Below are 14,475 nucleotides of genomic sequence, written 5' to 3'. Positions count from 1 at the left end.
CACCACACTCTGGACAAGGTTGAAACACTCCCCGCTGCAGGTAAGGAGAAACTCTGCAGAGGAGTGACGTGAGGGAAACAGCAGCTAAAACACAGCAGCAGAGTGCACATAGCATACACCAGAGACACTTCCTAAAGCACCAGGCCCTGGACAGTATATGGCCTCTTCTTTATAAAGCCATTACTCTCAGGAGCAGGAAACATAACAGGCTTTCCTAAGACACAGAAAAGGAAGACAGAAACTTAGACAAAATGCCAAGATGGAAGAATTTATCCCCCCAAAAAAGAACAAGAAAAGGTCACAGCTAGGGGTCTAATTGAAACACATGTAAGTAATATGCTTGATCCAGAATTTAAAGCATTGATCATAAGGATACTAGCTGGGCTTGAGAAAAACACAGAACACCAGAGAGTCCCTTACCACAGACTAAAAACTAGTCAGGCCAAAATAAAAAAAATGCTATAACCAAGATATGAAACCAACTGGATGTAATGACCACAAGGATGGAAGAAGCAGAGGAACAAACAAGTGATATAGAGGACAAAATTATGGAAAATAATTAAGCTGAAAAAAAGAAGGAAAGAAACATATTGGATCCCAAATGCAGACTTAGAGAACTCAGTGACTCCATAAACATTCATATCATAGGAGTCCCAGAAGAAGAGAGGGAAAAAAAGGTAGAAGGTTTATTTAAGCAAATTATACCTGAAAACTTCCCTAATCCGAGAAAGGAAACAGACATCCAAATCCAGGAGGCACAGAGAACTCTTAACAAAATCAACAAAAGCAGGCCAACACCAAGACATACCTTAGTAAAATTTGCAAAATACAGGTAAGGAAAAAATCCTAAAAGTAGTAGGACAAAAGAAATCCCTTAACTTACAAGGGAAGACAAATAAGGTTAGCAGCAGATCTTTCCACAGAAACTTGGCAGACCAAAACGGAGTGGCATGTGCTGAATTCAACTGTGCTGAATGGGAAAAATATGCAGCCAAGAATACTCTATCCAGCAAGGCTGTCATTTTAGGATACAAGGAGAGATAAAAGGAGTTTCCCAGACAAATAAAAAATTCCTGAAAACTTGGTGACATTTTAAATGTAGATGTGAGTGCAAACAGATTTGTGATATTTCTCCTTGAGCAAATGCACTTTAGTACCTTCACTGTAAACCAACTCTTCAAATAAAAACATGTCTTTGTTATAACACAAGAATAATAATAAATAGCTACCTCAGCTCTTACTTTGTGATAGATGAAAAGTTAACTGTTATATTTAATCCTTTTAATACCCATCTATATCTCTATATGATATGAATTATTATGATACAAATGAAGAAATGGAGGTATAGAGAAATTAGGAACTTGCCCAGAGTTACTCAGCCAGTAAGCAGAAGATCCACTCTGATAATGCTTGTAACTACTAAAAAGTTACTTATATTTATGAAATAAAGTTATTAGTAAAGTTTTCCAGGACTCTGTAATCACCAGTCTTGGCTCAGGAGAGAAAATAATCAAGTGGATGTGACCATGGGACATATAAATTCCAATACGACTAAGTTGAGTGATATATTTAGCCTAATCATTGCCATAGAGCTGAGAAGAAGCAAGGAGCTAATATTCAATAATAATCAGACTTAGTAAGGAATACATGACCCCTGAGAATTCCTACCAGAAACTGCTTCTCTGACACCTCCCTTGTCTCAGTGAAGCAGGAATAGAGCTTGGGTCTAAATCCAAATGTTATTAGACCTCCAAAGTCTAGATCCTTTCTACTACAACAAACTGTCTGCAAGGCAAAATCATTTTTCTTCTCCACATCTGAATAGATACTGGCTACTTCATTAGTGATTTTTATCCATTTGAGTGACAAAATTATGCTGTGACCTTATGGTCATCATTCAAGTATAAAGAATCTATTTCCTGAATTTAGTATTAATGACGTTCTGTGATAAAACCCAATGTTTTACTTAATAGGGGATAAAAACAAATTTATTTTTTATTCATGAAGCCAAGATCACTACAGACTTCTCGTTCATGTTTTCATAAATACTGAGCCCATCAATTCCGACAAGTAAGCCCATTTTTATAGTTACAATGAAATAAGTATAAACTTTTCAACAGAACATTGTTTTGACTTACAGTTACAATGGTGACTTCAAATAGCCAAAATTTATATGTCAAAACATGTTCCTCTGAAGGTACAGGAAATTAGTATTTCTAAGCTAAATTAGAATGTAAACATTTGAAAGCCAAAATAAAAGAATTTTGGGAGGAAATACTAATGAAATAAATATATAAAATTAAAGAAAATGTGAGTGCCTGACTCCTGGCTCAAAGTAGTTGCCAGACTATAAAATTTGCACTAAATTCAATTTTAAGATTTAATTAACACAGTATATAAAGTGCAACAGTTCAAATGTTTTCCAAAATTTCATTACTATACTTACTCAGTTGGTGAAGTACTAAATGCTTTAAGACTACAGAAGCCTGAAATTGTATTTGGCAAAACTAAACATGCATGATCCCTAAGAATCTTTGTTAAAGTGGACTATTTCAATTCAAAAATTTAAAAAGTATGAACAGGGGTGCCTGAGTGGCTCAGTTGGTTAAGCCTCCGACTCTTGATTTCAGGTCAGGTCATGATCTCACGGTTCGTGGGTTTGAGTCCCACATATCTCTTTCTTTCCCTGTCTCTGTTCCTCCCGTGCTCTCTCAAAATAAATAAATAAACTTTATATATAAAAAAGTATAAACAATATGAAAAGACAGTTTTCCCATACTCTTTAAAAGTCAAGAAGAGGGGCACTTGGGTGACTCAGTTGTTTGAACACCTGACTACTGACTTCAATTGAGGTCATGATCTCACAATTCATGAGATCCAGCCCTGTAGCAGGTTCTGGGCTATCAGAGCCTGTATGTTTTTTCTCTCCCTGTCCCTCTCCTCCTCTCCCACTCATGCATGCGCATGTCCACATGCTGTCTCAAAAAAAAAAAAAAAGATAAGAAAAAAGAGTCAAGAAGAATTTTGCTTTTTCTAGAAGACAATCTAAGCCAATTAAATAATTAAATCCCTAGATGATATGCAAAAATAGGTGCATGTTTTGGTGATATTTTAGTAAGTAATAGGTATTTATTTAGTAAGTAATAGGTATTTTCCTTCATAGCAAAAATTTAATACCGAGGTTATTCAGTGTACCCATAATGCTATTGTTCCAAAGTACCATACTTTATTCCTTACATTATGTTTAGTTTCCATTCTCTTTAAAGAGGTATTATGTGCTGCTCTGCATTCATTTGGGGAAGTTTTGGAGTTCAAATAATCTATGAAGTATTGCATTGTTTGAGGGGGCAGTCAGTATTATTGGAGAAGACAGATGCTAAGTTTGAGATGTGTGTTATGACATATTGGGGCAAAAGGCATGGTATTTATTATAAATATGATCATTGATGTTGACTAAAGTGGTATTCTACTTGACAATATTCTATTTAAAGAATTGGGCTTAGGCCTAGTCCCTGCCCTTTACTGAAACTAGTGGTGCTAGGTGAGGATGGGTGTGACCTGTCAGTCAGTAGGCAGACTGAATGAGGAAAGCTATACACCTAACCTAGAGCACATGAATTAATATAAATGGCTCAACTGTAAGGCACAGCAACTAAAGCAATTAACTGTTAAAAATCCCAAAACACTTTCCAAATTAAACAAGGGATGGGGATGGGGGGTGGAAACTTAAGTTTTTGTTATGTTTAAATAAATTTATTTACATTTCATTAGCACATCTGATTTCTACAATGTGTTTACATTTCATCAACTCCTATATTTTTAGAGTAAAATGAAAAGCTCAAGTACTGCTAATCTAGCAGTTACCTTGGCAAAGTCCCCTGTAGAACTATCACCCAATGGAATGAAATGCGTCAAAAAATATGGCCAAGGATTACTCCAGTAGTGATGCTACGATGAATATTACACTACATTGTAAAATTCCTAAATATTGTATATCTCAAGGTAATACCTATGAAAGGAATACTACTGTTCTAATCTACAATTTGTGGCTTCCATGTGATCTTAAATATTTAATTGAAATAATTTTATGGCTATTAATTTTTTAATGCTCAGTGAAAGGAAGTGTGCAAGTAAAAGAGTAGATAGAAAAATAACTGCACAAATAATGCCTAATGTTTAGAAATGAAAAAAATATCAGTGTAGTATAAAATTCTGCTGACAGGGCTCTTTCTCAACACCTTATCACTTTAAGCAAAGCTTTTCCCTCCCTAAAAACAGATTAATCAAAATAGGCCAAATGTCTCCAGTTAAAAAGAAAGACATGCTCCACCCTACACACTCAGAGAGTTTTAATAAAAAGAATGTAAGGAATTTAATGAAATCAAAACAAAGGAATTGATAAAGTAAACAGTGCGGACTTCTCAAGCCATTTTCAGATTCCGGTTTATAAATGACCTATCTAAATAACTTATCTAAGATTATGAAGACAAATAGACCCATAGATAGACCTGTGGCTAATATTCTTTTCCATTTCAAAGCTTGGGAATACACAGAGTGAACACAACACATGGTCTTTTCCAAACTGTTCTTTCAAATACATTGTATTCTCTGTAAACAAGTTCTTAAATTGCTATGTTTAGCTTATTTAGGTGCAGAAAAGATAAACTAATCTTTTCTGTAATTATATTATTTAAGAAAAGAATTAAATAAACATGTACTTCATTTTATTATTAAAACTAGACCCTAAAAGTTCCAAAATATTTACAATAACTAGCAATTCATATTCTCAATATGATTTTGCCATAAACAAAAAGTTTTTAAGTTTTGGATATTTTGAATTTGTAAGAGCAATATTTCTGTAGAGCTGTTCAGCAAAACTAGAAATCTGCATCTGGAACTGAGAAGACAGATCCAACAACATCACAGTATCAGAGAGGTGACATAAAGCCATAAAACACACTCAAGTATACTCTATGCCCTTAAATAGTATCTCCTTAGCATTATTGTACACATTTATATCAGGCTGTCCTGTACTTCCATTGTTAAGACTGATCTAGATTTGCAAATTTGTATTTTAATTATGTATATGTGTATATATGTGTATACAAACATATTCATACACATACATGTGTGTGCATGTGCATGGATGGACACACACACACACACACACACACACACACACACCTTCTAATTCCTCAACTATATTTTAAACTAGAAGTCAGAATTCATTTCCTTTATAACAGCTAATGTTGTGAACAATGTGCAGGCTCATTACATTGATAACACCTGTTTAAGTTATACAATCATCCAATGTCAAAGCCAGGAAATCAATGCATTTATGATTGCCTAAATTTCTACAAATCCATAATGATATTACTCCAACTGAGCTCCCAAAGAAGTGAAAGAGTATAGACCTTTGAAGAACAAACTAAACAATGAAATACTCTAAAAGCTGTACATATGAAAACAAATTTAAGAAATGTCAAAAAACTCATGACTTGTGTTTTAATGTGATGGTAAGCAACATATTCAGGGAAAAAGATAGATTAAGTAAATTATTAAATTTTAGACTATGAAAAAAATCACAGAGACTAAAATCTACATGTGACCAATATTAATATATTAAATTCATGTTAGTTCTATATAAATACATTCAGTGCTCAGAAAATAAGAAGTCTCAGTATAATGAAGAGTCAGCAGTTACCTTACTAATAAAACAGGAATCAAGGATTCAAGGCCTAACATATTTACTATTTAAAAGCCAGTAGATTTAATGTCTAAAACCTGCAGAGGCGAGGGGAGGGGCAGAGAAAGGGAATGAAGAAGGGCATTCAGGAAGTTTCAGCACAGTAGCATGGGACAGTAGTTTTTACAGTCAAGAGGTATCTATAGCTAGTTAACTGAAACGTTAATAGAAGTATAATTTGAACTTTTGGAAAGTTTTTCCATTGCTCAAAATTTACCTAGAAGTGGCAGAATGACTAAGAGAATGAAATTTTTCATTTTTTAAATTCAAATCCAAGGAACCAATTATTTGTGCCTAGCTACTGAACCAGAAATCCTATGTTAAGGAGATTAAACAATGTCCTAATTTCCTTTTTTAAAAATCAAAAACACTAATATATTTAAAGTTATGATTCAACAACTAAAAAGCAAAAACACTGATATTATTACCAAAATCAAAGCAAAAAGCTACTGTTCAAATGAATCAAATACTCATGAGGATGAGGATGATGCAAGGCCAGACAATGAAATAATGATTTAATTTTAAATACATCATGTATTGACAAGTGCTAGATAATTTATGAAGTTAGGCAAGCAGTTATCATTTTATAATCCATAAAATCTATATTCTCTAAATATATCTCTATAATTTATAATCTATAATACTATCATTTTATAATACTCCCCCCCTTCCACTACCAAAAACAAAACAAAATACCAAATGGTTGAGGTTAGTAGATCAGTTCAAGAGTTAAGGTTAAAAGAGTTAGGTAAAGAACTCAGGTCTCTAATCTTCAGTCCTCTCACACCCAGACTCAACAGAGTCTAGACTGAAATTAGGACTACACCAACTCAGACCCCTAACAGCCTCCCAGATTTATTATAAGTGAACTATCTGCAGCAGATAAACAAAGAGGCCACCTTCCACCTGCCTAAGCAAAACCAAGGAATGGAGATTGTTTTATCTACTTCACAAAACTAATTCTGATGATGATTTCTTTGGATATGCCATGAAAGTCACCTTAAGAACTCACCTTCTGATTCTCCCTATGTAAGAGTCTCTTATGTTTTGTCCCCCTCCCTGTTTTTATATTATTTTTGCTTCCCTTTCCTTGTGTTCATCTGTTGTGTCTTAAAGTCCTCATATGAATTAAGTCCTATGATATTTGTCTTTCTCTGACTAATTTTGCTTAGCATAATACCCTCTAGTTCCATCCATGTAGTTGCAAATGGCAAGATTTCATTCTTTTTGGTTGCCGAGTAATACTCCATTGTATATATATATACCAAATCTTCCTTATCCATTCATCCATCGATGGACATTTGGGTTCTTCCCATACTTTGGCTATTGTTGATAGTGCTGCTATAAACATTGGCGTGCATGTGTCCCTTTGAAACAGCATACCTGTATCCTTGGATAAATACCTAGTAGTGCAATTGCTAGGTTGTAGAGTAGTTCTATTTTTAATTTTTTGAGGAACCTCCATAATGTTTTCCAGAGTGGCTGCACCAGCTTGCATTCCCACCAGCAGTGCAAAAGAGATCCTCTTTCTCCTCATCCTCACCAACATCTGTTGTTGCCTGAGTTGTTAATGTTAGCCATTTTGACAGGTGTGAGGTGGTATCTCATTGTGGTTTTGATTTGTATTTCCCTGATGATGAGTGATGTTGAGCATTTTTCATGTGTCACTTGGCCATCTGGATGTCTCCTTTGGAGAAATGTCTATTCATGTCTTTTGCCCATTTCTTCACTGTATTATGTTTTTTTGGGTGCTGAGTTTGATAAGTTCTTAATAGATTTTGGATACTAACCCTTTATCTGATATGTCATTTTAAATATGGAGAACACAGGGTTACTGGAGGGGTGGTGGGAAGGGGGATGGGCTAAATGGGTAAGGGACATTAAGGAATCTACTCCTGAAACCACTGTTGCACCATATGCTAGCTAACTTGGATGTAAATTAAAAAAATACGATAAAAAAAATTCACCTTCTGAGCCTGACCACAAGCAGTATGTTAAATTTCCTAAGAGGAGGCTCAATGAAACCCACAGCTTTGGATCAGTTCCCTGCCCAATCATGAGGAACAACCACGACATCCCTTCCAGTTATGATTCTAATGCTTCACATTGTGAGTGCCAGTAGAATATATAAATATATTCTAATTTCCATACATAGATATTTAAATATGTATATACACACATATATGTACACACACATGTGTCTATATATATATACATATATGTATATTTTAAAAGACAACTCAAAAACAAACTTGAAAAATATAAACATTTTCTAGGAAAAAAAGAAAAAGTCCTACAATTACATAGGAAGAATAAACATCTGGGACTGTTCCACAAAGCTCTAAGTAGAAAGGACTGACACAGACCTGAGTGACAGGAAGGATTTGTCTTTGAAAACAAAGGAGTAATTTATCAGGCCAATAAATTCATTGTGAAGACACTAAAGTCAAATTAAATAAAACCAACAAGAGACAAAGCAATGTCCTAGTTTTGTGCACTGGGAGCTGAGGCTTCACTAAGCACTAATTATATCTGGTTGGAAATGAAGCAAATTAAATATGCTCCCTTTTAAATGGTGTTTTTTTTTTAAACAAGAATTTTAAAGAATGAAGCATTTTAAATTATTTTCCCAAATTAATCTTGGGAGTTAACGAGTAGGTTATGCAAGTGACTTTTTTTCTAATGTGCCCTGGGTAACAATGATGAAGGTGTACATTGAAGATACACTTAAAAGCCAAATATCTAGTTTTATATTTTTGTGGTTTCCAACATGCCTCAGAAGCTTAGGTTCTAAACGCAGAGTATAAAAACAAACAAGTAAGCATGCAGGATCTGTGGTGCTCATAATTGAGAAGGTAAAATACTTTTAGGAAACTATCAAAACCACATTATTTCAGCTTATTTATCTTTGTGGTCTTTACTGTATTTTTTTTTTTTTACTTCTAGTCAGTTCTATTTCCAAAGCAGCTGAGATGTTCTCCTTTGAGACTTTGATCTTGAAACAAACTTTTACTCTAAAAAATAGGTATAAAACAGCAGAGAAAACATCACAAAGAGAACAAAATATTTTATTACAGTGGTATTAGTTCATCCAAAGCATATACACCACATATAATCTGTGTGCCAAATCCAGAGGTTTACAACCACCATCCGATATGATAACTGATGATGGAGGTATGTACAAGGTAGAAAGATAATAATACACTAGGAGGAGGTGAGATCCTAAGCATATATATATATCATAGGCATTGTTCAAGCTCAGTCCCGGAATTGAGCTGAGTTTGGTTTAATACATATCTGCTCTTCTCTCTTTTTTTAAGAAAAAGTTTAAATTGTTTCACATCCCGGATGGCTGGAACATTATTTTCCTTTAGACTCTGACTCTTGGGCAACAAGCATGTTGTGGTGACCTTCAGGGACCAGCTCTTGGTTTCAGGACCCTGCTACCCCTCTGAAGCTCTTTCCCCTGCATCCCATTCGTGTATCTCTTTGTGTGTATGTGAACACAGGTGTGCACACACCTCCCCCCTCCAATGTAGAAGGGTCCACTGAAGTGGTCGTGGTGGTCCATCAGCCATAAAAAAGGCAGTCCATGCTATGAAATATATTTGCTTTTGAAAACAGTTACCTAAATTTAGTGCTAATCTGAATAAACTACAAGTGTTACAAGTCTAATAGAACTTTCAGTCTTAAAAGTCTAACAAAAACAAACAAGAAAATTATTAATAAAATACAATTTGGTCACAAAATTTTAAAAAATGGGATGAAGATTTTGACAAAAGGCAGAATAAAATGGGATACTGGTAATAAAACATTTTAATCTCTACCCTATTTCTAAAACTACCTCCAAAAAGTATATAAAATACAAAATTATACAAAATAACATATACAATTTTAAATTTATTTGTAAAGAGTTCACTTTTATAAGAGCATATACCAAAGAGGATAAGGAGTGGGCACTGGCAGCGATCCAGTGGAAAGTATTTTATAACTGATATTATTTAATTTGAGACGTTGAAATTGTTTCTTGTCTTTGTTTCCTTTTTATTTTGCTGCCTATTAAAAGGGAATTTAACAAACTGGGGAAAACAATGCTAGACTAAAATGAATTCTGCATCTCTTAACTAGTCTGTTTAGTTTGCTGTACTTCAAAGCTATATTTATAACTCATTGAAATCTACATGCTTTATCACAGGCTCAACTGCTTCTTCCCTTTTTTGTTTTAGGATAATCTCCCATCTACTTTCCTGCAGTACTTCTTTAGTAGCAGTTACATGCATCTGAAAGGATATAGATCCAAAGCCCTTGAAAGGATCTATAGATCATCTAGGTCAGGGACTCTCCATTTGGTCTCCAGCCCTAATACCAGAGAAACAGGACACATATCTTTCATGAACACACTGGTCAGCTGGAAGAGTCATAGCAATGGCTGGGGTATGGGGATGAGAGAAGATTTGTCAAAATCCCTGAGTCCACAGGGGCAGGGTGAAATACTCCCATGCCCTATCTAGGATTTTATCGCTCTTAATTTCTGAAATTAAAACTCTTTTTTTTTAAGTGCGAATGATCAAACAATCATCTTAGAAAAAAAAAACTTTTTTTTTTTTTCTGGCAGGCTAAGTAACTCTTAGTCCTTATCCTCCAGCATTTACTATCCATATTTCAAATAAGGGAACACTGTAGAACTTCCTGCTTCCTACTTCCTTACAAAATGCAGGGGTGAAGAGGGAGAAAACCAAACAAGGGTGGGATAAAGTCCAAATACAGCAAAATTATTTATTATATCTTTTCCACATAATCTATGTATTAAAATCTATGATACTAATTCTCAATTGTTTTTAAAGCCCATCTAACTAAAAAATACCATATAGCAGATTTATAAGCTGCAGAGTTCTTCCAATTGGTTTGTTTTACCTTTCTGGGTATTTTCTTTTTATTGCAACCTTTGGTTTTAATTTCCTTTTTTTTAAATGTTTATTTATTTTTGAGAGAGTGCATGTACACACACGCGTTGGAGAGGGGCAGAGAGAGAGGGAGACACAGAGTCTGAAGCAGCCTCCATCCAGGCTCTGAGCTGTGAGGATAGAGCCTGACATGGGGCTCCAACCCATGATCCGTGAGATCATGATCTGAGCAGAAGTCAGACGCTTAACCAACTGAGGCACCCAGGTGCCCCTAATTTCTATGTGCATTAGCTGCTATGGAATATATCTTACTTTTTGAGATTTATGAAGATTACTCCAGTATTTCCTTATAAATTTTAATGGACATTTTCCCAACTGCCCAATACTACTGATAAAAATTATAACTTCTAGGGGTAAGGTTAATAAACTTCTTCTCTAGGCTGTACTAAGGCACTGACCCCTCTTCTGTGGGCATTACTGCCTAGCTAGTTTTACTCTTGCATAATTAAGTTGTATGGTCTAGTGACAGTCCCTATCTTTACAGGGGGCTAAGAATAATATCACCTGGGCTAGAACTTATTTATACACTTAAAATTCCTTTTTCAAGAAATCCATAACCATCCATAACTTCATTCCTTTAACCATAAGCAGTCTCAACAGCAGACATCATGACAATCTCTTCATTTTAGCTTCTTTTCTCAGTTTAAATCCATCCAAAAGCAACCTAGTTCATTTCTGCATTAATTTATCCACTCAACAATAGTATATCCCTGGGCCTCTTCTGCTTAAATCCATGAATGTTCCTCACTGACTTTAGGATAAACTTCCTACCATTGTCCACCTCAGTCCAGCCCGTTCCTCAACTACACTTCCTTTTGTGAGGTAGCCATATCTCTCTGCCCCACCAAGTACTGTTTTCTCTACCTAGAACATCCTCCTCCTTCTTACCCACTGCCCCCAGGAATCAGCTGGTCTCAGTTTGATGAGATGGTGGTGGAAAAGACACATCAGCAGAAGCCACAAGCTTCCTCTACGTCAGCCACATATACTAACTAAAAATAACGCAAAATGTGAATATCATCCCCATTTTACAAATGAGTAGAGGCTCTGAAAGGTTAATGGACTAGATACAACTAGTATAACATGAAACAAGGATTTTAATTGAGTCTGACTCCAGTCCTTACTCTTAATCTTTACCCAGAGGGTGGGAAAGCCCACAGGGACCAGGCAGGTTTGCATATTAAATGCAAAGAAACAGTTTTCCATGGGCAAAGAAACATGCTTAAACACACACACGGCCATAAGTTTCTTTCTTTCTATGAAGATGATTTTATTCAGTTTCATCTTATGTCTATCATAAAAAATCAATAGCACTTCATGTTATTAATTTTCTAAAACAAAACCTGGATAATTATATTAATGTCAATTTTATAGATAAATCATGTATACTCTCTTGAAAATTTTAATGTGCTTTTTAGGATGAAAGAGTGAGATAATAACCTTACTATGCATGAAGGAGGAATGTAGTGGAAATCTATAAAAAGATATAGCATAGTTCACTGTTCTTGTCATTTTCTATTATAAAAATAAAAAATGCTATAAGCAAATTGGTATCTGTTGTGACCTAAAAGATCACAAGTTTTACTTAGAGTTTCAATATTTACATGAGCAGGTATCAGATTCTTTTGATCAAAGGAGTTCCAACAAATTCTGTAATGGCTTAAAAGCTGAACCACATAATTTTGGTAAGAATTTGATCTCCAATTGATCCTAAGTCTCATTATAGAGTATCTGGGGTCAAACTGAACTCATTAACAACATTTACACTGTCCTTACTTTTTATTTTTTCAGTATATGTGCTACCAAAGTGAGCAGAACACTGTCCTTACTTTTTGCCTTAGAGGAAAAGTCACAATCCAAGGATGGCTGAAGTATGTGATATAATGTATTTAGTTCCTAACACATGTGTGCTTTAAAATAAATTCACACACATAAATTGCTCTCTGTAGTACATCTGTGGGTAAGAAGTTCCCTTAACTGGTTATGTAACACTTTAGGTTAGGTAGTAAAAGATCCCAGATGTTTACCCTAACAGCTTTTGTAGACACACAAGATTAATGTTAGACACGTAATCACTGGTTTTGGAACAGGGCCAAAGTGTGTACACATGCTGTTTAATTATGTTGGCACCCCAGGCATTTCAAATATCAACAGAATTTCTCAGTTGATATTCCTATTACTAATCCTACTTTAAATAACTATAGAAGGGTAAAGAAAACTGGGCATTTCACATGTTAATGAAATCTATCTAACTACTTTGACTTTCAATAGATTTGGAGGTTTTATGGCTTTAAACATATCTTAGGCTATAAAGAACAGGTAAATAAGATATAAAAATTGCACGGAAATATTTTGTTCAAAATTCTTTCTGCACACAAGTGTAGCAATTTCCACATCCTTTTTTGTTATTGTCCTCCCTTCTAAAAATCCATGTGTCCCAAGGGAACCTTTGATTAAGCCATGGAAGTTTCCCATGAGTCCTACCAACTTGACTTTGGGTTTCTACACCAAACAGTGCAAGAAGTTTGTTTTGAATGAACATTCCAAAGTTCCTTACCTAGATGAGTTTGAGAAACCTGCTGAGAATCTAACTGCATACAGACATAGTAGAATTGTTTTTATATTTAATGACTCAAATTTCTCCTACTCCTTTTTAGGAAAAATTAAGCAACAACATACATATTTCCACAAATTTTCCAAAAAGATATTTAAAAGTTTTTAAATTTTTTTAATGTTTATTTTGAGAGCGAGTAAGCACCAGTGAGGGAGGGGCAGAGGGAGAGGGAGAGAAAGAATATGAAGCAGGCTCAGCACTGTCAGCATAGAGCCTGACGTGAGGCTCAAACCCACAAACCTCGAGATCATGACCTGAGCTGAATTAGGTTTATCCAACTGAGCCACTCAGGCGCCCCAAAAGTTTTTTTTAAATGTTTATTTATTTTTGAGAGAGAGAGAAAGAGAAAGAAAGAGAGGGAGAGAGAGAGAGAGAGAGGGAAAGAGAGAGAGAGAGAGAGGGAGGGAGAGGGAGGGAGGGAGGGGGGAGAGGGGGAGGGAGAGAGAGACAGAGAGGGAGACACAGAATCCGAAACAGGCTCCATGCTCTGAGCTGTCAGCACAGAGCCCTATGTGGGGCTCGAACTCACAAACTGTGAGGTCATGCCCTGAGCAGAAGTGGACACTTAACTGACAGAGCCGCCCAAGTGCCCCATATTTAAAAGTTTTATATGTGACAATAAATGAGTAAATCATCACAAAAATAGATGAGCTTGGCCAATAAAGCTACAGACTATCTTAAGAGGAAGGATCTTCTCAAGGGGAAGCAAACTCAATGGAAAAATTCCTAAATCCAGAAGTTTTCCAGCCATAAAATTTCCAAACTTCCCAAAACCATATGTTCGTCACTAGCTCTGCTAGGATATGGGAAGTTTCCTTCCTATGCTGCAGGCTGCTGATATGCACCTAAGTTTGAACTAAACACACAGAAACGTACATTTCATTAAAATAGCATGTGATGATGAGAAACTTAAGATATTTTGGTAAATTTATTCGGAATGCATTTATAAGTAAAACATATAGGTCAGATCCAACCACTGAAGCATCTTTTCAGACTTCTTGAATTTCACTGAATAAGGAGTATTTTCAATAATGATAGGAATAGCTGTGGCTTTACATGTACAGTTGATATTGAAATCTCTATTAAACCCTCTTCTCTCAAGCTCTCCCACCCTGACTCTGATCACTCAGATTCCACTTAACAAGCCACTT

General features: G+C 35.3%; 1 protein-coding gene across 1 annotated transcript in view; it reads right to left on the bottom strand.

Annotated features, from left to right (window-relative positions):
- RASSF8 (Ras association domain family member 8) overlaps positions 1–14,475 on the bottom strand; it is an 86,012-nt gene that overhangs the window by 33,765 nt on the left and 37,772 nt on the right. The gene's annotated exons all lie outside the window — the stretch shown is intronic.

Source organism: Panthera leo, chromosome B4, assembly GCF_018350215.1.
Source record: "Panthera leo isolate Ple1 chromosome B4, P.leo_Ple1_pat1.1, whole genome shotgun sequence".
Classification (NCBI taxonomy): domain Eukaryota; kingdom Metazoa; phylum Chordata; class Mammalia; order Carnivora; family Felidae; genus Panthera; species Panthera leo.
This window is presented reverse-complemented; position numbering and strand designations above follow the sequence as displayed.